The following is a 25,247-nucleotide window of genomic DNA, read 5'->3' as shown; positions in this document are numbered from 1 at the left end:
AACATCTTAAGGCCCTTACATTATTTGGGAAGAAGCTAAATTTCATATTGTAAATACAGAAGTTAAAGCTTAATATCCAGAAGAATGAAAACAAGATATCTTCTAAATGAGGAAAGAAAAAATATGCAATGTGGAAAAAACTGGTCAATGTAACTAAAGGGAAGAAAGAGAAGAAATGTGGGCAAAACAGCATAAGATAAAATGGTAGAAATAAATCTAAATATTGGTAATCTAAGTATTAATAGACATTGTCTTTTAGCTGGAAAAAAGAAAAAAAAAGGTCAAACTGAAAAGGGAAGTAATCTAGTTAAGAGAAGACCTGAAGGATGAGGACAGAAGAAGATTGAAAACCGTGGGGGAAAACAGCAAATACTAACCAAAATATTTCTTGTGTAGTAATGGTATTATCAGACCAAATGTATTTTATGGGAAAATACTATTAGCATCTGAGAGGGCTCTATATCATAAGATGTTGGTTTTTGCTAGAAAGCTGTTTCTAGGTTTGTATGAACCATTAATAGCCTAACTCCCAGCTATAAAGAATAGACTGAACTGTAAGAAAATTTTGACAAACCCATCATCACAGCAGAAAATTTTCACATACCTTTTAGTAATTTTAGATCTAGCAGACAAAAAAAGTGAAATTGTAAATGATAGAACATTAACAAATTTGATTTGGTGAATATATGTAGAACCCTGTTCCCAACCCCGCCCTTTTTTTTCAAGCACATATTGAGCATTTGTGAAAATCGGCCAGGCTTTATTTTAGGCCGGGGGTTTGCAAACTTTTGGTAAACTCTCAAATCCTAAGCATTTTCTGCTTTGTGGGTCATATGGGGATTTTTGGGGGCAACTATTTGCAACTTATTGGCAACTGTTTAGCTCTGCCATTGTAGAGTGAAACAGCCACCAACAATATGTAAACATGTGTGGGGCTGTATTCCAAAAAAATTTTATTTACAAATATAGGTGACTGGCTGGATTTGGCCTACAAGTCTTAGTTTGCCAGCTCCTGCTTAAGATCAAAAAGTCTCAACAAATTTCCCTATGATTGTGCGATTTGTGAGTTTGAGCCCCACTTTGGATCCTCTGTCTCCTTCTCTCTGCCCCTCCCCTGCTTGTGTGTTCTCAAATATAAATAAATATATTAAAAAAAATATAAGAGGTCAGAGTGGGAGAGAGCCAAAGCATAAGAGACTCTTAAAAACTGAAAACAAACTGAGGGTTGATGGGGGGAGAGAGGGAGGGGAGGGTGGGTGATGGGTATTGAGGAGGGCACCTTTTGGGATGAGCACTGGGTGTTGTATGGAAACCAATTTGACAATAAATTTCATATATTGAAAAAAAATTTAACAAAGTAGAAAGAAGGAAATAATAAAAACAAGAGCTGAAGTTAATGAGATAAAACCTAGCAAATCGAAAATTATTTTATTAATTTTACTAATTTTAATACGGATTAGATATTAAAGAGAATTCCGTGAACATCTTTATGCTGCAAAATTTGAAAATTTAAATGAAATAGACAGGTTCCTAAAAGAATGTATATTATCAAAATTGGCTGAAGAAGAAATTGAAAAACAGAAGTTTGAGTGAAGAAATAAGTGATTAGTCTGAGATCTTTAAAAGAAAATAGGCTCAGAGAGGGCTTCAGATGTTGAAGGCATGGTAATTCTAGTGGTATACAGAGAGTTGAAACAAAACAAAAACCTATTCTGTGAGGTTAGTATTTCTTGAACACTAAACCAAATAAGGACAGTATGAGAGGAAAATTACTAGTCTGTTTCACTTATGAATATAGGTTCAGAATTCCCAATATATTAGCAAAGTAAGCAATGATATATAAGAAAGATAAACCCAGCTTAGTTGTATTTTCACGACCAGACAGGAATGCAAAGGTATTGTAACATCTCAGTAGATACAAAAAATGTATTTGATAAAATTTACCAGTCTCCATTAGTGGTAAAGATCCCTAGCAAACTTGGAATAGAAGCTTTCTTAACCTTTGAAATCCACTAAAAACCTAGAGCAAGAGACTCAATAATAAAGTAGTAGAAACATTTTTTTTTTCTTTACATCATAGACATAACAAAGATGCCCACCATCACTTTCTACCTTATATTGGAAATTATAAATCATAAATATATAAATAAGTTGTAAGTTATTGAAGATTTTTTTAGTTGGAAATTCTAGCCAACTTAATGAGACTAGACAAATAAATGGAAGAGTTCTTTCATCTAAGGATTTAATCATTAGAAAGGAGGAAACAAAATGGTCACTATCTGTAGAAGATAGCATTGTCTACACAGAAAACTCCAAGGAGTTTGCAGAACAATTATTAGTTTTGTTGTTGGATGTAGAGTAATGACAAAATGAGTGGCATTTAAATCAGAAACCAGAAAGTATATTTTAAAAAGATAATATTGGGGCGCCTGGTGGCGCAGTCGGTTAAGCGTCCGACTTCAGCCAGGTCACGATCTCGCGGTCCGTGAGTTCGAGCCCCGCGTCAGGCTCTGGGCCGATGGCTCGGAGCCTGGAGCCTGTTTCCGATTCTGTGTCTCCCTCTCTCTCTGCCCCTCCCCCGTTCATGCTCTGTCTCTCTCTGTCCCAAAAATAAATAAAAAATGTTGAAAAAAAAAATTAAAAAAAAGATAATATTTATACCCCAAAAGGATTTGTAGACACAAGTACGTATCTACATATGAAATGTATAAGACCTTTATAGGGACTATAGTAAGGTTTTATTGAATGAAAATAGTCATGAATAAATGGAGACAAAGATCATGTTTATGGATAGGGAGACTGAGTAACAAAATTCAGTCAATATCTAACAAATTGATTTATAAATTCATGCAGTTTCATTCAAAATTCCAATAGGTTTTAAAAACACAATGTGAAATCTTATTTTAAAGTTTGCAAAGGCCAGGTTATCCCAGAAACTTGAAGAAGAACAAGTTGGGGTGGGGGCTAGATCTATACTATGTGGTGTAATAATTACTGTCAAGAACTTGTAACTTGGCATTATGGCAGCAGCACAGAGATAAATAGACTGGTGAAGCAGAATGGTGGTACAGAAGTAGACCTTCATGGAAACTTGAAATGTCAGAGTCACGCTGCACATTAGTGGGAACAGGACAGACCATTCACTATATATTGCTGGAATAATTAGCTACTTATATGGGAAAAAATGAAACGGGATCTCTACATCATACCCTATATAAAATCAAATTCAAGTAGAGTAAAACCTCAGTAAAAACAGCTAACACTTCTGTGGTGCTTATTATATGCTTGACCTTGTTCTGACACTTTACACACATTTACTCCTTTGACCACTGCATTTATCTTTAATTATAGGGGCTATTATTATCACCATTTTTTATGTGAAGAAACTGAGGCAAGAACAGAGAAACGAGGTCATTTGCCCAGGGTCACACTCTGTCTCCAGTGTCTGTTCTCTTAACTTCTATTCTACACTGCTCCTTTTACTTAAATGAGCTGCACCCAATTCTCAATTTTTCAATATAGAGGCATGTTTTTGTGACTTCATGATAGGGAAGGATTTTTTGTTTTTAAAGAAGGATTTTATGTTTATCATAAAGGAACAAAAATCAGTAAATTTGGCTACCTTAAAATTAGGAACTTCTGTTTGTTAGGAGATATTCTGTAAAGTAAGTGAAATGGCAAGTCAGAAATTAGAAGATATTTGTAATACTTGTAACAGGAAAGGATTGCAATGGTAAATAGAACGAATTCCTCCCACACTAATAATGTATATATGAGTTTTGTTGCTGCACATTTTCCTCCACGATTGGAATATCTTCGATCCCAGTGGCCATAAAACGGTATATTTATGGTTTTAATTTGCAATCCTTGATTTTCAGTGAGGATAAGCATGACTTCCTATTATTAGTGGCCATCTGTATTTTTCCTTCAATGAAGAGCCTGCAGGAGATAGGGCATGGCGCTGACCAGTTGGCACTTTTGGGAATAGATTGTGGGTCTACTTCCAGGTGCTCCTGGGTCTGTAAATTATCAGAGAAGCACCTGTGGTCAGATCCAGTTCTGGCTGGTTTTTGATTTCTAGGATATTGTTTGTTTTATCTTCATTTAGGACTGTACTCTTAAATCATTTAATAGAACACTGAATTTTCTGGTACAGTTCATAACATTTGAAAGGATTAACATTTGATTTATTTTCTCTAAATCCGCAGCTATTAGGAAATAACCTAAAACTTCAGGATTTACTTTGCATAATGATTTCCTTCTAATGTATGCTCTTTCAGTGGAATTCAGAATCCTGTTACATAAGAGGCTATACAGCTTTAATTCCCATGCATTCCTGTTAAAACGAAGTATGAAATTTCCCTAATTCTCAAAGTATAACATACTCATAAAAAAATTTGGAAAATACAAACATGTAGGCGATAATAAACTATTTGAGAACTGTGGGCTCAAATGTTATGGTATATTCCTTTGTGGTCTTCTGTGGTTATATCTTTATGTAAATGGTTGAGGATAACAGTTGCACTTTAACAGAAGAGCTTTCACTTCTTATTATGCCAAAAACAGAAGTAATAACAATTATTTAGAAATCTAATCACATAGAAGTTGAGTCACCATCTGCAAAGAGGTTTGAATTTCAGCAGAAGGGCGGCGGGGGTGGGTGGTGATTGTCCTTCTCATTATAGTATATTCAGCATTATGTCTGGCCTCTCCCAACTGGATGCCACTAGCACAGCCTGCCTTCTCCAGTCAGACTATCAAAAACACTTCCACGTATTGCCAAATGTCCCTTGAAGGGAACAGAATCACCCCTGGTTGAGAACCCCAGGTATATATAGTAAAACACTCTTTCTTCCATGATCATGTTTTCTAATCTTGGTTTGGGGGATAGTGCTTCTCTTGGTTTTCTTCCTTTATATTTATTGTTCCTTATCACTCTGCTTTGCTGGTTCCTTCATTTCTGGCTTCTTAATGTCCATACCTCTCTCCTGAACTCCACACTCTCTTATTCAAGTGATCATCAGACATCTTCACTCTGATCTCTACGAGGCATTGCAAGAGGAATGTGTCTGTAAACAAACTCCTGACCTCTGCCTCCCCCACGTGTTTCCATGTGCAACCGTCCTCTTTTCATTTGATGCAGTTCCTGTTGTCTAAGCCAAAATCTTAGTCTTGTCTGACTGACTTGTTTCTCTCAAAGCTCACATGCAATGCATCAGGAAGTCCTGTTGGCTCTACCTTACAATTTATTCGGAATCTGACCCTTGCTCACTTTCTTCACTGCTGTCACCATCATCCCTTGCTTGGTTTATTGCAGGAGCCACCTAACTGGTCTCCCAGCCCTGCCCTAGTGACCTTTAAAAATGTTCAGTCAACATACTTAAAGATCATAAAAGCCATTTATGAAAAGCCCACAGCTAACATCATCCTCAATGGGGAAAAACTGAGAGCTTTTTCCCTGAGATCAGGAACACGACAGGGATGCCCACTCTCACCGCTGCTGTTTAATATAGTGCTGGAAGTTCTAGCATCAGCAATCAGACAACAAAAGGAAATCAAAGGCATCCAAATTGGCAAAGATGAAGTCAAGCTTTCGCTTTTTGCAGATGACATGATATTATACATGGAAAATCCGATAGACTCCACCAAAAGTCTGCTAGAACTGATACATGAATTCAGCAAAGTTGCCGGATACAAAATCAATGTACAGAAATCAGTTGCATTCTTATACACTAACAATGAAGCAACAGAAAGACAAATAAAGAAACTGATCCCATTCACAATTGCACCAAGAAGCATAAAATACCTAGGAATAAATCTAACCAAAGATGTAAAAGATCTGTATGCTGAAAACTATAGAAAGCTTATGCAGGTAATTGAAGAAGATATAAAGAAATGGAAAGACATTCCCTGCTCATGGATTGGAAGAATAAATATTGTCAAAATGTCAATACTACCCAAAGCTATCTACACATTCAATGCAATCCCAATCAAAATTGCACCAGCATTCTTCTCGAAACTAGAACAAGCAATCCTAAAATTCATATGGAACCACAAAAGGCCCCGAATAGCCAAAGTAATTTTGAAGAAGAAGACCAAAGCAGGAGGCATCACAATCCCAGACTTTAGCCTCTACTACAAAGCTGTCATCATCAAGACAGCATGGTATTGGCATAAAAACAGACACATAGACCAATGGAATCGAATAGAAACCCCAGAACTAGACCCACAAACGTATGGCCAACTCATTTTTGACAAAGCAGGAAAGAACATCCAATGGAAAAAAGACAGTCTCTTTAACAAATGGTGCTGGGAGAACTGGACAGCAACATGCAGAAGGTTGAAACTAGACCACTTTCTCACACCATTCACAAAAATAAACTCAAAATGGATAAAGGACCTGAATGTGAGACAGGAAATCATCAAAACCTTAGAGGAGAAAGCAGGAAAAGACCTCTCTGACCTAAGCCGTAGCAATCTCTTACTCGGCACATCCCCAAAGGCAAGGGAATTAAAAGCAAAAGTGAATTACTGGGACCTTATGAAGATAAAAAGCTTCTGCACAGCAAAGGAAACAACCAACAAAACTAAAAGGCAACCAACGGAATGGGAAAAGATATTTGCAAATGACACATCGGACAAAGGGCTAGTATCCAAAATCTATAAAGAGCTCATCAAACTCCACACCCGAAAAACAAATAACCCAGTGAAGAAATGGGCAGAAAACATGAATAGACACTTCTCTAAAGAAGACATCCGGATGGCCAACAGGCACATGAAAAGATGTTCAACGTCGCTCCTCATCAGGGAAATACAAATCAAAACCACACTCAGATACCACCTCACGCCAGTCAGAGTGGCCAAAATGAAGAAATCAGGAGACTATAGATGCTGGAGAGGATGTGGAGAGACGGGAACCCTCTTGCACTGTTGGTGGGAATGCAAATTGGTGCAGCCGCTCTGGAAAGCAGTGTGGAGGTTCCTCAGAAAATTAAAAATAGACCTACCCTATGACCCAGCAATAGCACTGCTAGGAATTTATCCAAGGGATACAGGAGTACTGATGCATAGGGGCACTTGTACCCCAATGTTTATAGCAGCACTCTCAACAATCGCCAAATTATGGAAAGAGCCTAAATGTCCATCAACTGATGAATGGATAAAGAAATTGTGGTTTATATACACAATGGAATACTACGTGGCAATGAGAAAGAATGAAATATGGCCTTTTGTAGCAACGTGGATGGAACTGGAGAGTGTGATGCTAAGTGAAATAAGCCATACAGAGAAAGACAGATACCATATGGTTTCACTCTTATGTGGATCCTGAGAAACGTAACAGAAACCCATGGGGGAGGGGAAGGGAAAAAAAAAAAAAAAGAGGTTAGAGTGGGAGAGAGCCAAAGCATAAGAGACTGTTAAAAACTGAGAACAAACTGAGGGTTGATGGGGGGTGGGAGGGAGGGCAGGGTGGGTGATGGGTATTGAGGAGGGCACCTTTTGGGATGAGCACTGGGTGTTGTATGGAAACCAATTTGACAGTAAATTTCATATATTAAAAAATAAATAAATAAATAAATAAATTAAAAAAAAAAAATGTTCAGTCAAATCATGTCATTCCTCCCTTCAGAGCTCTGCAGTGGCTCTTGCCTTTCACTCAGAATAAAAGCCAAAGTCACTGGCACGTAATAGGTTCTCAAATATATGATATATACATTACATGTACATACGTATACATACTTTTTTTTTTTTAATGTTTTTATTTATTTTTGAGAGAGAGAGAGAAAGCATGAGCAGGGAGGGGCAGAGAGAGAGACACACACAGAATCTGAAGCAGGGTCCAGGCTCTGAGCTGTCAGCACAGAGCCCGACGTGGGGCTTGAACTCAGGTACTGTGAGATCGTGACCCCTGAGCTGAAGTCAGATGCTTAGCCAACTGAGCCACCCAGGCACCCCTGATACTTTATACTTTAACTACTACTTCCTCTTTCTTGAACTTGACTCTGTCAGCCATAGGTATTTCCTCTTCTCTTTCTGGCTGGTTGTCTGTCATCTTCATGGCTCCACTTCCTGTATGTACCGTCATTAAATCTCTGTCCAGATCCTTGGCTTTCTTTCTCCTTTCTGTGCTCTTCACCCTTCTTTGAAGATTTCAGTCACACCAGTGTCTAAACTATCACTTTGTTGATTCTTCTTAGTTGCATATGAATATATCCAAGAAGGCTTCTCTTTTTAAATTTTTATCCCCACTGAATATGAGCTCCATGAAAGCAGGGACTATGTGTTCCTGGTCAGCGACTGTATTTCCAGGGCCGAATGTAGTTCCTGGTACATTGTGGCGATTCAAAACACATTTGTTGACTCTTTTCTTTTTTTAGTTTTTTTTTTTTTTTTTTTTTTTTTAATGTTTATTTATTTCGGAGACAGAGACAGAGCATGAGTGGAGGAGGGGCGGAGAGAGAGGGAGACACAGAATCGGAAGCAGGCTCCAGGCTCCGAGCTGTCAGCACAGAGCCCGATGCGGGGCTCGAAGTCACAGACCGCGAGATCATGACCTGAGCCGAAGTCGGACGCTCAACCGACTGAGCCACCCAGGCGCTCCCACGTTTGTTGACTCATAAATCTGTTTCTCATACGGCTTTTTTGTCATCTTCAGTTGGATGCCTTTATGTCAGCCCATAATCTTCAGTATGCCTGAAACCAGATTCATTATTTTCCCCCAATAAACCTGTTCCTCTCCTTTCCACTCTGCCTTTTCAGCAAACAGCACTCCCATCCACACCCGTTGTTGAAGCTAAACATGTGGGGTTTTTGTTTTTAGATTCTCCCACTTTTTCACCACTGCTAATCAGTCACTAAATCCTGCTGATTCTTTTTTTTAAAACCACTTTATGGAGATTATGATTTACATATCATAAAATTTACCTGTTTAAATGGTACAATTCAATAAATTTTAGTATATTTATAGAATGGTAGCATCATCGCCACATCTAATTTTATAACCTTTCCATCACCTTGAAAAGAAACTTCACTTACACCCATTTACAGCTGCTCCTCATTTTCATCCTCACTCCCAGGCAACTAGAATCTACTTATCTCTAGATTTGCCCGCTTTTTTTGAACATTTCATGTGAATAGAATCATACAATATGTGTTTTTTCTGTCTGACTTCCTTCACTGAGCGTATTGTTTTTGAGTTCATTCATGGTGCATTTCGTATCAGTATGTTGTTCCTTTTTATTTTTTCTAAATATATTTTTTTTAATGTTTATTTTTGAGAGGCCAAGACAGAGTGTGAGCAGGGGGAGGGGCAGAGAGAGGGAGACAAAGAATCCGAAACAGGCTCCAGGTCCTGAGCGGTCAGCACAGAGCCCGACGTGGGACTCGAACTCACGGACCTGAGATTTGAGATCATGACCTGAGCTGCAGTTGGATGCTTAACCGACTGAGCCATTGCAGGTGCCCCGCGTTGTTCCTTTTTATTGCTGAGTAGCATTCCATTGTGTGGATATGTCAGAGTTTTTTAATTCAGTCAGCAGTTGATGGGCATTTTGGACTGTTGTGAGTAATACTTGGGTGAACACTTGTATGTATATGGGTCTTTGTGTGAAAACATATGTTTTCATTTCTCTGGATGGTTACCTAAGTGTAGAATTGCTGGGTCATACAGTAAATCTTCGTGTAACTTTTTAAAGAGGGGGCCAAACTGATTTCCAAAGTGGCTACACCATTTTGTATTCCTACCAGCAGTGTACAAAGGTTCTCCTTTCTCTACAGTCTCATTATTTGATATTGTCTTTTTGATTACAGCTATTCTAGTGGGTAAGAAATGGTGTTTCATTTGGTTTTAATTTGTATACCCTTCATGATTAATGACGTTGAGCATCTTTTCATGACCTTATTAGCTATTGCCTGTGTAAAAGTTGAGTTAGTTGTCTTTTTATTATTGAGCTATATGAGTTCTCTGTATATTCTAGATACAAGTCTCTTATTAAATGTATGATTTAAAATTTTTTTCTCCTAGTCTATGGGTTATTTTTTAACTCTTAAAATAACTTGAGATGTAATTCACATACCATAATATGTGCACAGTTTAAAGTGCACAATTCAGTGGGTTTTGGTATATTCACGAGGTTGTGCAACCATCGCTGCTAGGTAATTTCAGAATATTTTCATTACCCACAAGAAACCCAATATCTGCTAAGAGCTATTCCCCATTCCTCACTCCCTCTAGCCCCTGGCAGCCACTTACCTTCTATCTATGGATTTGCCTAATCTGCCTTTTTACTCTCTTGAATGGTGATTTTTTTTTTTTAATTTAAATTTTAGTCAGTTAATATGCACTGCAGTTTTGGTTTCAAAGGAGAAGTCAGTGATCTGTTGCACTCAACACCCGGTGCTCATCGCAATGAGTGCCCTCCTTGATACCCGTCACCCACCTCCCTCCATCAACTCTGTTCTCTATTGTTAGGAGTCTCTTGTGATTTGTTTCCCTTTCTTCTCTGCCCTCTCCCCTTCCCGTACGTTCATCTGCTTTGTTTCTGAGATTACACATGTGAGTGAAATCATACGGTATTTGTCTTTCTCTGATGGACTTATTTCACTTAGCATAATACATTCTAGCTCCATCCACGCCATTGCAAATGGCAAGATTTCATTCCTTTTGATGGCTGAGTAATATTCCGTTGTATATACATACACCACATTTTCTTTATCCATTCATCAGTCGATGGACATTTGGGCTCTCTCCATAATTCGGTTATTGTTGATAATGCTGCTGTAAACATGGGGTGCGTGTATCCCTTCGAATCTGTATTTTTGTATCCCTTGGGTAAATACCTAATAGTGCAATTTCTGGATCATAGGGTAGTTCTATTTTTAGCTTTTTTTTTTTTTTTTTTTTAAATGTATGCTTATTTTTGGTAGAGCACAAGCAGGGGAGGGGTAGAGAGTGGGAGATGGAGGATCCAAAGTGGGCTCTGTGCTGGCAGTCTGACAGCAGCAAGCTCGATGTGATGCTCAAACTCATGAACCGTGAGCTCATAACCTGAGCCGAAGTCAGATGTTCAACCGACTGAGCCCCCCAGATGCCCCTATTTTAGCTTTCCGAGGAACCTTCATACTGTTCTCCAGAGCGGCTGTATCAGTTTGCATTCCCACCAACAGTGCAAGAGGGTTCTCCTTTCTCTGCATCCTTGTCAACACCTGTTGTTTCTTGTGTTGTTGATTCTAGCCATTGAATGGTGTCTTGAAGTACAAAAGACTTTAGTTTGCATTAAGTTCAGTTTATCAATTTTGTCTTTTATCCTCTTGGTGTCATATTTAAGAAATCATTGGCTAATTCAAGATCTCAAAGATGTACTCCTATATTTTCCTGTAAGAGTTTTAGAATTTAGTTCTTACATTTAGGTCTGTGGTCTGAGTCAATTTTTGTGTATGGAGTAAGAAAGGTTCAAATCCATCTTTTTGCAAGTGGGTATCCCATTGCCCCAGCACCATTTATGCAAAAGTATATCTCTTTGAATCTAAAGTATGTTACTTGCAGACAACATATACTTAGATCTTGAATTCTCATCCAGTTGGACAGTCTCTGCTGAAAATCTTTTGCTTCTACCTCAGGTAGTTTTGACTTTGTTCCTTGTTTTTCTATCCCACTCCTACTGCCTTTGTCCTCACCTAGACTGTCTGTGGCCTCCCAGGTGTTTTCCTAGCCTCTTGGTGTGGTGTCCCTTCTACTTCTTTCAAATCTGTTCTCTGTACTGATAACTTACTTGTCTAGCTCCTGTGGACCTTTGAGTTTGCAAAACCTGGCATAAAATGTCATGTTCTGACTCCTGTAATTCTACCGATTCATTATTTTATTTCCTGGGTATTTAGTGAATGTCTCTACTAAGTGGCCGGTACTGTTGTAGGCATTACAGCTGGAGTAGTATATCTGTAAGCTTTTAATGATTAACTCGCCCCTCAGAACATAGTGGCAAGAAACAACCATTTATTTAGTTCGTGATTCTCGGTCAACAATTTGTACTGGGCTTGTTGTGAGTGAGGTCCTTTTGGTCTTGGCTGGGCTGTCATGCATTTATAGTCAGCTAGACAGTTGTGCTTCTGGGAGTTGGTTGGGCGTTATCTAAGGCAGGGGTTGGAAATCTTTGCATGGTCCCTAGGCTAAGAATGTTGTTTATATTTTTGAAGATATAAAGATTGTAAAATAAAAAAACAAAAGAGGAATATGTGACAGATTCTATATGGCCCTTAAAGCCTAAAGTTTTCAGTGTCTGTCCCTTACAGAAAGAGTTTGCTGATCCCTGGTCTAAGGCAAAGGGAATTGACTGGGCTGTGTATCTCCCATCATTCAATAGGCTAGACTAGGCTTTTCATGGCAGCAACAGTGTTCCAAGAGAGAGTGGAAGCATACAAGATTTTTGAAGCTTACATTTGGAATCAGCACATTGTTGCTTTTGCTATATTCTGTTAGCAAAAGCAAGTCACAAGGTTGGCTGAAATTCAACAGATGGAATAAAGGACTCCTTTTTTTTTTTTTTTTTTTTAATGGAAAGAGCTATAAAATCACATTTCAAGAGGTGTGAATAAAAGGAGGAGATAAGTTACAGCCTCCCACAAGTAGTAAAAAAAAAAAAAAAAAAAGAGGTCTTTGCCTTTGTAGAGTATAATATATTCTATCAATGACAATAAAGTCTCATGTTTCATTATACCTCCCCAATATGCCCCTAATTTAGCCATTCTGTCCTGCTTGCATGTCCCTGAATAGTCCCTCTGATTTTTCACCTACCTGTACTTTCAGTCATGTTTCATAAATGTTTATGGAATGAAAAAAATAGTATGACTTTCGTCCCTCATTTTCTTGGTGAATTCGGCGCTCTTTCAGGTTCGCTCACCTCTTGGAGGCATTTCCTGACAGTATGCTCTATACTCTATGTTTCTCTGACATACTCTATTTTAGCACTGGTTAATGCTGAGTTGTGATTAGTAATTCAGTTATCTCCTTAGTAAGGTGTTTGAAGACCAGGGTCCTGCCTTATTGACATTTTTCCATTTTCATTCAACAAATATTTATTGTATATCTACTCTGTCAGGCACAGTGCTATGGTAGAAGTAAACAAAGCAGACAAGGAAGGAAAGTTCTTGCATTCATACTACATACTACATACATACTACATAAGTAGTATTTTTAATAATACTGTTTTTTTAAGTAAGATTAATATGTTAGGTTTTGTTTTACCATTATGTCTCCAAGCCATTTAAAATTTTTTTAATGCTTATTTACTTATGAAAGAGAGAGAGAGAAAGCGAGTGAGTGTATGAGTGGAGTAGGGGCAGAGAGAGAGGGAGACACAGAATCCGAAGCAGGCTCCAGGCTCTGAGCTGTCAGCACAGAGCCCAACACAGGGCTCAAACTCATGAACTGTGAGATCATGACCTGAGCCAAAGTCAGACACTTAACCTTGGGAGCCACCCAGGCACCCCTGTCTCCAAACCATTTTTCACCCATAAGTCTTCTGTGTTTTATTCTTGTGAAGTTTTATCTTTAAGGCATTTACTGCATCACTTTTGATTTTCATAGCTGCAGTAGTTGGTGTTACGTGACATGTATGTTTTGAAAACCAAGCCTACTGACATTGAAATTCACATACTATTTTGATAAGTAGTTCACTCTCTTCTTGGATATTCACTTGTAAAATTCTTGGTACTGAATTTCCAAGGACAGCATGTCTTACACATTTTAGAACACAGGTTTGAAGTTCTAAATTCTTCTCCCTCAAGGAAAATGAGCTTTTAGTGTTATGATAGTGCCTTATACATAATGGGCATTTAATAAGCATTTGTTCATGGTAATAGCCTCTTTGGTTTTCTGTTTCATTGAGTTTTACCCAAAATGATTATTCTTGACTGACTTTTAAATAGCTAAATAAATTCTGACCTTCAGTATAATAATTATAATAGCTTCTTTTCATTCTGAATTACAGTGATATTCACTTTCTCTCTTTCCTTCCACTTGACTCTCAAAAATATTAATGTGTAAATTTGGAAGTGTCTCTATTTTCACAGTTGCCAGCCTGCTTGAAGCATTTTGAGAATGTGCATATGAATTTTGTAAATGGAGGCCTTCAGAAATTAAGGACAATTTAGAGGAGTGATTTATTACCTGAAAAGAATTAATGATATGATTCTCTGTAACATGTTATTAGATAGTCATATCATTTAGTTATTTATTCTTTCATTCTTGGTTCAGTCACTCACCCATTTATTTAATAAACATTTTTTGAGTGCTTACCATTCGTCAGCCACTGTGCAAGGTGCTGGTGTTACAGAGAGGAATTAAACATAGTTGATGTGTGGAGGGAGGTCTTTATATTTAAATCTCTAGGGTTTGAAATATTACGGAAGGCTAGAATATAAATACTCACCGGGTAGAAAAAGGAGAGCAAAGAAAAACTCCATGGGATTTTAACTTTTTCTGGCATCCCACTTAACCATTCCGTGAGATGTAGCAAATGATGTTCTGATATTTTGGATTGATCTTTCATAAGTCATGGATTTTGGAAATGCAAATAGCACCTGGTTATCACTCTGCATCTTCCAGTGTCTTTTTAGTTCTTTGAAAAAGCAATTCAGAAAGAGCAGGGGAAGGGCAAAAAGAGAGGGAGAGAATCCCATATCAGCACGCCAGCCCCACACGGGGCTCAATCTCACAACTCCGGGATCATGACCTGACCCAAAATCAAGAGCTGGATGCTTAACTGACTGAGCCACCCAAGAGCCCCATAAATCTTTAAGTGCCTCATATTTGTCACAGTGAGTGTGGGGATTGAATTAAGTGTTTGGAAATAATGCTTGTTGAAAAGCATGCATGTAAACGTGTGCATTTTATGACAGCTGATGTCAGATGCATTATTTAATATCTGAGCAATTCAAAATGATGAATAATTAGAATTCTTATAGAATAATGTAAACTATTTTGTAGATGTACAGAAATTATAGTTTGATCAGAAAAAAGTCTAAAAAACAATAATTTTCTTTTCCTTAAGCTCTTTATCATTCCAGCATGTTGGCAAAATATGTACTTTTATTTAAGTGAAATCATGTAATTGCCTTCTGTATTAAATTTTGTTATGTGTAGAGAACCAAATTAGGACATGAAAACCTTAATGAGATAAAAGCAGATTTCTCTCATGGCCAGTCGGTTTGTAAGAAGGGTAAAGATTCTACACAGCAGCTCGTATATTTAAAGCCTATGTGATTTTTATTCTGTGTTTTTATTTACAAGTGATTAATGAATTAATCCATAGGTCAGCAAGGAGGTTTAAAATATTCAAAATGAAAAGCTAGTCTATTTGGGAGTGGTGTTAACTTTTTCATTTACTTAAAATGGAAAGGATGTTACTTAACTGTTGATCTGGGTAATAATGTTACTACTTCAAAGGGAATGTGAAACAGCGCTTTTTCCCCCTTTGTGGTAATCCTTTAATAAACATCCTTTTGTTGTTGTTGTTGTTGTTGTTGCTGTTGTTTTGTTGAAACACTTTGGGGGCGGAATTGTAGTTGTACAAGTTATATTAAAGCAAGGTCACTCTTAAAATTCTGAATCTTTTTTGAAAAAAATTTTATTTAAAAAGCAGTGGAAAGCCCATTTTGTTGTGCTGCAGTTCTGCACTCCAAACTGCTCCTTGGAAAGGTACTGATTATTATCAGTCTGGTAGTTACTTTGACTAGATGAATTACATACTATGTTTTATTCAGTCTCTACGGGTGTGTATGTAATACACAAAAAGAAAAGGTCTTCCTTTTCCCCCTAAGACATTCCAAGTTTTTGTGAGGATGCATCTGTAGTCATTTGAACATAGCATTGACAAAGAATTCAAATAAGAATAAAAACAATATTGTACCAAATATTTTAAGGCTGTTTAAAAATAAAGTAATTAAAGGGGGGGGGGGTGTTGCTCAGTCCATTAAGCATCTGACTTTGGCTCTGGTCATGATATCACCGTTTAGAAGTTTGAGCTCAGAGCCTAGAGCCTGCTTCAGATTCTGTGTCTCCCTCTCTCTCTCTGCCCCTACCCCATTTGCACTCTGTCTGTCTCTGTCTCTCTCAAAAATAAATATTTTAAAAAGTAAAATAAAGAAATGAAAAGTAACAGTCTTAGAAATCTAATTCCTTTGATGTTTTTTCTCCCCACTCCCATGCTTGGCCTACTTTTTACAATACTTTTTTTTTTTTTTAATGTAACTTTACATAACTATTGCTTAATGTTAGTATTGCTTAAATTTTAATATTTCTTTTTTAATCTTTACAAGCTTGAAATTCACCTTGTCCTTATCTATTAATGTTTAATAAGAATAGTAGAGTTGGAATTAGAACAAGCATCTGTTCCATTTTAAGTGGATTACTACTTCCTTCATTCATAACTAACTAAATAACTTGATTTTTCTAGACCCTTGCTTTCCTCCCTTCTTTCTCTTTCTCGCCCATCTCATTATCTTAAAATTAATTTGTGTTTTTCAGATTTTTTTCCCCCTCAGGTAGTAGACAGGAAAAGAAGGCAGAATTTAGAGATTACTTGATTTTTCATTCACTTACTTAACCAGGTCTGCCACTGGCAGGACTATCTGTTTACTACCTTTGTATATATTGAATACATATGTATTACATATATTCACTTACTTTTTCAGTCCAAAAATGTATAGAATTAATTTTTTTTTTTTTTTTGTAACTTGTATTTAGAGTGGCATGGTTAATAGTTCAGAAGCTCAGAGGCTTGTCTCCTTACTTTCTCTTTGTATATGACTTTTGCGGCGGGGGAGGGGGGATCTTTCTAGAGTATACCCCCTCGACCTTCACTGGCAATCATCCTTTTTTATATAAGGACTTTTATTTTTTTAATATTTTAAAAATATTTATTTATTTTTGAGGGAGTACGTACGTTTGTGAGAGTGGGGTGGGGTTGGGCAGAGAGACAGGGAGAGAAGGAATCCAAACCACGCTCTGTTCTGAGAGCAGAGAGTGTGAAGGAGGGGTGGGTGGTGGCTTGATCTCCTGAACTGGGAGATCATGACCTGAGTCAAAGTCAGACGCTCAACTGAGCCACCCAGGTGCCCCTGTATAAGGATTTTTGTAGTCTGTTCCTTGCCTAACTCTCGAGCCCCTTCTCTGGTCACTCTTCGATGAGCCCCAGTTATATTGAATGACTTGTAGTTCCTGAAGTATATCTTGTTTTCTCTTCCCTCTGTGCCTTTGCACAGACTCTTCCCTCTGCCTAGAGCACTCTTGTGCTTGTTGCCCCGCCCTTTCTCATGGCTGGGCAAGCTCCTTTAAGCCTGTTCAGAGGTCATTTCCTCCAGTCACTTCATGATCTCTCCTCTTCTGTGTTTCCCAGCATCGTACGTAAGCCTCTAAAAGGACTGTATGGTATTATTTGTCACCTCCCTTGGCCATGACCTTGTGAGAACACAAATGGACTCTTTTCTCTCTTTCTCTCTCTCCATGCTTTGCGCAGAGCACTTAAATGATAGAATGGAGAGGGGGAAGGGAAACTGAAGTTTGAACATCTCATATGCCAGGGAACACGCTTAGTTGTTTTGGAAACACTCGAATGAATTCAATTGCCACAACAATTTTGGAAGGACATGTTATTCTCTCCATTTTATACTTCAGAAAACGGAAGTTGATTTCTCCAGTGATATATAGTTAGTAAGTAGTAGAGTCAGGATTTAAACCCAGGCCTGGTTTGACTCTAGTCTCTGGCGATTTCCTTTGACTTCGCTGCTTCCTCAGTCATAAGGATGGAGCGGTTGATGGTGCGCATCAAGGTAGCAGAAAGAACATGGACTTGGACCTCAGACAGATCTGGGTTTAAATTCTAATTTGCCATTTCACCAACTGTTGGCAGGTTTGATCATCTCCATAAATCTGTTTTCCCTTTTGAAAAATGTGGCTAATAACGCTGCCTACTTCAGGCGATTGCAGTGAGAATCAAAATAATGTAGAAAGAGGGTTTTATGGTGCTGCTTTATAGATGGCAGTCGTATTGGATCGCGCTATATTTAGCTATAGGCAAAAGAAAGACCGGCTAACAAAGGTTCAAGCAAAGAAAGATTTTGAATGGCTTCACGTAAGTCTGGCGAATCGTCTTCAGTGACTTAAGTGTCTTTTTCTCATAGTGGCAGGGTATCTCTGAAGTCTCCCGCATCATGTCAAGAGCTGGAGAAAGCGAGGAGGCGTGGACCACAGTAATAGCTAACTGCTCTCCTAGCCACAGTCCCGCCATTACCCCAGCTATGAGGACGACTGTGACATGGGGGGGGTGGGCCTCAGACCAGTAATCATTCTTCATCTTTCACCTCCACAAGGGACGAGCACACCGGTCCCTCCCATAAAACTAGAGTTGTACCTTCCGCAGTAGTTGGGTTGCTGCTATGCGTGAGGACAGAGCACTGAAAACAGTCACCAGGTGTGCTTGTCACCTCATTAGGCTGAGGCAGTGAACAAGTGAGTGTGTTCACTTTTAATCCCTATCAAGGTAAGGCCAAGAGCAGATCTGCTATGTCCTTCTTGTCCTTCTAGAATTATCTAGGTGCTAACATTTCGCAAAACAGTTTTTCAGTCATTTTTCTGATCTCGTTGGCTTATCCACTCTTAAAAAAAACTGCTACAGCTTCTGACTGCGTCCCTTACCCCCACCCCCCACCTCCCCCAGCCAACACACCAAACAACAAAAGCCAGATGGATGACAATTACCCCTAGACAGACAGCAACACAACCTTATAGCGTCATTGGAGTCCTTTGGGTGGTTTGAGGTGTTGCTGTTTTTTGAGAGAGACCAAAAGCTTCAGCTTCCACAGCCCGAAGTTGGTGGTGTTCCCAAAGTCACTACTTCTCCCTTAGTATCTTATGTTTGGGACTTCCCCTGCCCCCCTCATCGGACTCAGAACAACAGGATCTTCTTTAGTTCTGCCTCCTACCACCCAGCTTCTTGGTGTTGGAATTTTTTACAATTATTAGACCTCCTTCCACCTGCTCATCCTGTTGGTTTTTGGCTGATGAGGGAGGAAAGGGAAACTGGACTGTGGAGCTCCTTCCGCTTTGCAGGTGAGGGGGGACGTGTCTGTCACGCTCATTCTGCTCATTTCTAGAGCAGAATTTGCTCTACAGACAGTGGTAGGAAGGGTGTTTGTATTATATACCGTCATTAGGTCTCTACTTCATTCACATTTTGGAGCCTGACCTGAGATCTAACTACCCTCATACGTTATTCCTATCCAGAGATATTCATTGACTTCCAACCCATTTGGAAACAAACACTTGGAATAGTGTGCAACGTGAGTTGAATGTCTATGTTTGAGCCTCACCTTTCTGTGTGTTGGTAGGATGCTGGAGTAACACTCATGTGAAGTGACTCAGGGACTGGTTAATTAGTCCCTCTATATTAAAAAGTAAAGTGTACAGACGATCTGAGCCTTGAATGCAGAATGCAGAATGTTCTTTCCTGTGTGTACATCATATCATTTTTTCTTTTTAATATTCACATTTTGAAGCTTCAGTTGTTTTTCCATTAGAGCTTGACTCAGAGCTTAGAGATATATATGCAAAGAATAATGTCTGTTTATTGCATGACTTAAAAAAATTTTTTTTTTTAACATTTATTTATTTTTTTGAGAGACAGAGACAGAGCATGAGCTGGGAAGGGGGCAGAGAGAGAGGGGGAGTCACAGATTCCCAAGCAGGCTCCAGGCTCCGAGCTGTCAGCACAGAGCCCGACGCGGGGCTCAAACCCATGAACCATGAGATCATGACCTGAGCGGAAGTCGGCCACCCAACCGACTGAGCCACCCAGGCACCTCTGTTGATTGTGTGACTCTTACTAAGCTTCATTCTTTGGCTCCACTATGTTTTACAAATTGATGTTAATGCCAGATTTCCCACAACTTAGGTTTACTGAATGGTTTCTCGTTATTCAGAAGCCACTGATAATTTTGTAAAATAATAATACACATAGCGATGATGATCGGGTTCAGCTTCCAAATATTGGGAGGCATATATGTTTTAATGTGACAACTTTCAGAAACCGTTTTGAGGTAGACGAAGCAAAGGCAGAAGATAGGTTGAGAAGCAGATGTTATATGACTAAAGTACCCAGCTGTGTACTAACAAAATGAATCTCATGCCGATTAGTTAACAATTCTTTGGCAGTCAGAGACATGTGTAAAGCAGTAAGCACAGCATGGGGAAATAAAAAAAAAATTAAAAGCATTTTCCAAGCTTAAAACGTTGGCAGTGTCTGGTCTACCATCTGTGTTACTGAAAAGTTGATTTTGTTGTGGTAAGTCATACCAAGGTCACTCCCCCAAAATAATTGGTTAACCCATAGAGTCTGCATTCTCAAATTAGCATTACATGTCTTGGCACTTGGAATTAGTGAAAAATGTTATTTCAACAAAGTAAATTTCACTTGGGTGTATGTAAATACAATTTTCAGTTGGCACTTCGTGTCTGTTATGAAACGGGGTTTTTTTTGTTTTTGTTCAGTTCTTGTTTGAACTCTTTCAGGTAAAATCGATCAATTTTTAAAACTTTTTCTATCTGGATGCTTCTTGGCCCAGTTGAGTTGTAGGACCATTTAAATGCAAAGTAAAGTGCTGCTGACCCTTCCTGTCGTGGTCTTCTGGTAAGAAAAGGCAGGCTTTCTTGTCCTAAAAGTCCTCCTCCTTTGCTTGAATAGATGGTGTCAGGAGGATGGCCTACTTAGGCTAAAAGTTCACTGTTGAGTACTTAAAATAATCTGTTCCATTTTCCCTTACAGGACCAAACATTGAAAATTTATACCCATAGATTATTTCTTTATACTGCCTCATCTCTTTGTAATTAGTTTCTTTTGGCTCAGCAATTTTCTTCCTCAGTAATGAGAGATGTTGCAAACCACAACATGGGGTTTTCTTAGAAGTAAAATGAAATATCTTAAAATTTTATGGACATCAAGTCCAGTATAATTTGTCTGAAATGAAAACAAGAATAATCAAACATTTATTAACGTGTGGGTATGATTAAATTCGGTTGCAAAAGAGTTCATAAACTTTGGTATTCATATTCTTATGTTAATGGTGTGCAGTAAATTAAAAACATATTTTTACTCTGATTCAAGAACTAAATGAAGATAGTTCTTATGATACCACGGATCTGGAAGGAGATTCTTTCATTAAAGCATTCAAGCTTCTTTATAAAATATAACTTATTTTTAAACTAAAAGCTAGGATTCTGAGGGCCTTGACATCGCATATAATTTATTATATTGTTCTGGTTATGATGTCTACAAAAACTTTTGCTCATTGGCTGGTCTTATTTTTTGCCCATATAGCTTTGCTTCTGATCAGAGTTGAAATGTTTTATGTACAGAATATAGTAATGGTGCCTTGTTGAGTACTGAGAGAGAAGCTTTGTTCTGGGTAAGCACCATTCTGGCAGAAGCATATGAAGCTTAGTACGGAAGTGGACCCAGAAGGAAGGCTGCATGCACTGAAACGAGTAAATTATAAAAAGAAAAAGGAAAGAGAGAAAAAGTAGTGGTCATTATTGGCATTTAGAGATTTACAACAGAGTCTTCTAGATACTCCATTAATTCATACAGTGTCTTTGTGTACTGGGGTCTTAGGACTATAGAAAGAAAGCTTCTTATAACTGTTACTGTCTCTGTAACGGTATTTCTCAAAATAAAACAAATGTTACAGTTCTGTAACATGTATTTTAGGAAATATATTTACTTGACTAAAACAATTTTAAAATTACCATTCAAGACACATTTTCATATTTAAAATTTGTCATGTCTTGGGGTACCTGGGTGGCTCAGTTGGTTAAGCATCCGACTCTTGGTTTTGGCTTAGATCCTGATCTTGCGGTTTGGGAGTTCAAGTCCCACATCAGCTCCGTGCTTAAAGTCGGAGTCTGCTTGGGATTCTCTCTCCCACTCTCTCTGCCCCTCCCCCACTCACTTTCTCTGTCTCTCAAAAATAAATAAACTTAAAAAGAATAAAACATAAAATTTGTCAACTATACTAAAAATTCTTTTAATTTCAAAATAAGATAAATAAAAATTGATGATATCATCAGTGAAATAATTTTTCCTAAAATTCTGTACTTATTTTTTAAAGAAGAGATTTAATGAAATTTGTTGAAAACCTATGTTATAAACATCATTACTTCATTACATTAAATCCTTTTAATTTTTATGCCAGTACTTTCAAATTTTCCATTACCATAACGATGGAGAGAGAAGGAAGTTTCATTTAAGGATTCAGTTTTGTTAAGCAAATGAAGAGTATGAATAGCATTTAATTTTTTTTTTTTTGGCTGTGGACAGTATACTTTATTGATGGTACTTGGCAAGGTAGGACTCCCCAAGCCCCTCCCCTTCTTCAAGGGGGTCTGAGCTAGAAACTGTGGAGGTCGGGAGAGTCTCACTGTGTTGGGGGATGAGTTGGTGCAAGGACTCCCCAGCAGCTGAGGGCCTCTCTTTACCTCTTGCTGTTGCTGGGGCTGGTGGTCCAGGGGGCTCTTATTCCTTGGAGGCCATGTGGACCATAAGGCCCACCACCTGGTAGCTGAGCCAAATTTATTTGTCATACCTGGAAAAGAACTTGACAAAGTGGTCATTGAGAGCAATGCAGCCTCAGCATCAGAGGTGGAAGAGTGTCACTTATTAAAGTTGCAGGAGACAACCTGGTCTTCAGTGTAGTCCAGGATGCCCTTAAAGGAGCCCTCTAGTGCCTGCTTCCCCTCTTTGCTGATGTCATGGTGTTTGGCAGCTTTTTTAGGCAGAAGTTCAGATCCATGACTGACACATTGGGGGTAGGGACACAGAAGGCCATGCCTCTGAGCTTCCTGTTAAGTTCACGGATGACCTTTCTTACACCGTGGCAGTGCCAGTAGAAGCAGGTATGATGATCTGGGTGGCCCCTCGGCTGTCATGCCACGGCTTTCCAGAGCGGCCGTCCATGGTCTTCTGGGTGGCAATGATGGCATGGAGTCATGAGTCATGAGTCCTTCCATGTTGCCAAAGTTATCAAGATTACCTTGGCCAGAGGAGCCACGCTGTTAGTGGCGCAAGAGGCATTGTTGACAATCTTGAGAGAGTTACCATACTTCTCGTGGTTCATGCCCATCACAAACATGGGGGCATCAGGAGAAGGGGCAGAGATGATGACCCTCTTGGGCCCACCCTTCAAGTGAGCCCCAGCCTTCTCCATGGTGGTGAAGACTCGACCGCATACTCAGCACCAGCATCACCCTATTTGATGTTGGTGTGATCTCACTCCTGGAAGAGGAGATGGGCTGTCCACTGGGGAAAAGTTGAGCCATTCTCAGCTTTGACTGTGCCATTGAATTTGCCATGGCTGGAATCATACTGGAATAGGTAGACCATATAGTTGAGGAGAATGAAGGGATAATTGGTGGTGACATATCTACTTTGCCAGGGTTAAAAGCAGCCCAGGTGAACAGGCGCCCTGGACGGCCAAATCTGTTTACTCCAACCTTCACCATCATGTCTTGGGGACTTGGCTGGTATTGCGTCAGAAGATGCGGCTGTCTGTTGAATGGGGAGGAGTAGAGAGCCAGCGTTTAATCTATTAACATGCTTATACTATGTATATCAATGAGTGGTGTGACTTTTGGGATGTCTCTTCATTTTGCGGGTCTTAGTTTTCTCACCTGGGAAATAAATAGCACGATATAGTAGATAAACTCCGAACTCTATATTTAGGAGACAGGTTTTTTATTTAGTCCAAATCCTGTAGCATGGCGTTCAAGGCCTTTCATAGCTGGAAATTTTTCGTTATATTTTAATTTATTTCCACAAATCCTGTTGTGGCATTCACCATTCTCTAGACTTACAGATTCTGTCTGTGGGGCCCAAGCAGAAATCTAGTATACTTAACTAATCTCCATGCTTATCCCCATTTACAGTTCTTCCTGTATTTCCTGTCATGGTCTGTGAGATTACAGTTGACCTTGTCATCCTATGTAGCAGGCTTTACATGTGTTCAATCCTTACAACAACCCTATGACATGTAGACACTATTATTATCTCCATTTTACAGAGGAAGCGGAAACCCGTAGACATGAAGTCCTTGCCCGACATCAACAGCTGAAATGGGTCAGGGCCAAACCTCTAACCCAGGAATGTGTTTTCAAATCCTAGCAAGCCTTAACTTCTAAGTGACATTGCCTCCTCTCTATGCAGCCACCCAAATCCCGTTGGTTCTACCTTATAAATAAGATGCAGGAGCCTTTCCTTATCTGTCCTTCCCCTGCCATTATTTAATTTAGATTCTCCATCCTTATCATCCGGACTGTTGTGTGAGTCTCCCGGCTGGTCTTCCTGTACCTGTACTCTGCTTGCCTAACATAGGAGTCGATGATTCACATCCCTTAATGGTTTCCTCATATAGGTTAAACTGTAAGATTCTCAACATTTATAGTCTGTCCCCAGTTTATATTACCTGCTCACTTTCCTCCTGTGTTATACTGTAGATTCCTTGAATCTGGGGGTTAATATCTTTGTATTCCTCACAATACTGTGGACATAACTGCTTGGAGAATAGTTGTTGACTTTAGACCAAGGCAGATTCTGGCTTGGCAATTCAGTATACTTTGCTAGGATTACAGTGAATTACTCTGTAGGAATTGTAAGATTATTTTAGTATATTAATAATTCACACATTATTATTTTAATGTAGTAATAATTCATACAGTCCTCCAGTAATATTAATTTGAGTTAGTAAGATCTTAAGTTATTACATGCAGTTGTTCTGAGTTCCTGTAGGAATTTTTTTTTTTTTTCCAGAAGGGAATTGATAGAATCGAGACCTAGCAAAAGCTTCAGTATTAGGTTTTAGACATTTATTGTGGTACAGAATAAAAACAAACAGTCATTGACTTGTTGGTAGAAATTGGTGTCAAAAAGTTATAATATTCACCTTGTGTAAGTCAGTCTGGAATCGGGATCTTTTACGGTGCTCAGAATTTACCAGTGATTCGTGAACCACCCTAAGGGAATAGTGTGGGTAATTGGTTTAATCCCATACTTGGTTTTGTTTTCATTTGCCGCACTTCTTTTTAAGTCTTTTTTATTTAAAAAAAAAAATTTTTTTTTAACGCTTATTTATTTTTGAGACAGAGAGAGACAGAGCATGAACGGGGGAGGGTCAGAGAGAGAGGGAGACACAGAATCTGAAACAGG

The 25,247-nt window shown here is 38.8% G+C and overlaps 1 protein-coding gene and 1 pseudogene across 3 annotated transcripts in view; one reads left to right on the top strand and one right to left on the bottom strand.

Annotated features, from left to right (window-relative positions):
- The window catches only part of MAGI3 (membrane associated guanylate kinase, WW and PDZ domain containing 3), a 251,668-nt gene that overhangs the window by 42,507 nt on the left and 183,914 nt on the right, over positions 1-25,247 (top strand). The gene's annotated exons all lie outside the window — the stretch shown is intronic.
- On the bottom strand, positions 22,493-23,563 carry LOC131504165 (glyceraldehyde-3-phosphate dehydrogenase-like; annotated as a pseudogene).

Source organism: Neofelis nebulosa, chromosome 2 (assembly GCF_028018385.1).
Source record: "Neofelis nebulosa isolate mNeoNeb1 chromosome 2, mNeoNeb1.pri, whole genome shotgun sequence".
NCBI classification, from domain to species: Eukaryota; Metazoa; Chordata; class Mammalia; order Carnivora; family Felidae; genus Neofelis; species Neofelis nebulosa.
Note: the sequence above shows the minus strand (reverse complement) of the source record. Positions and strands in the feature narration are given on the sequence as shown.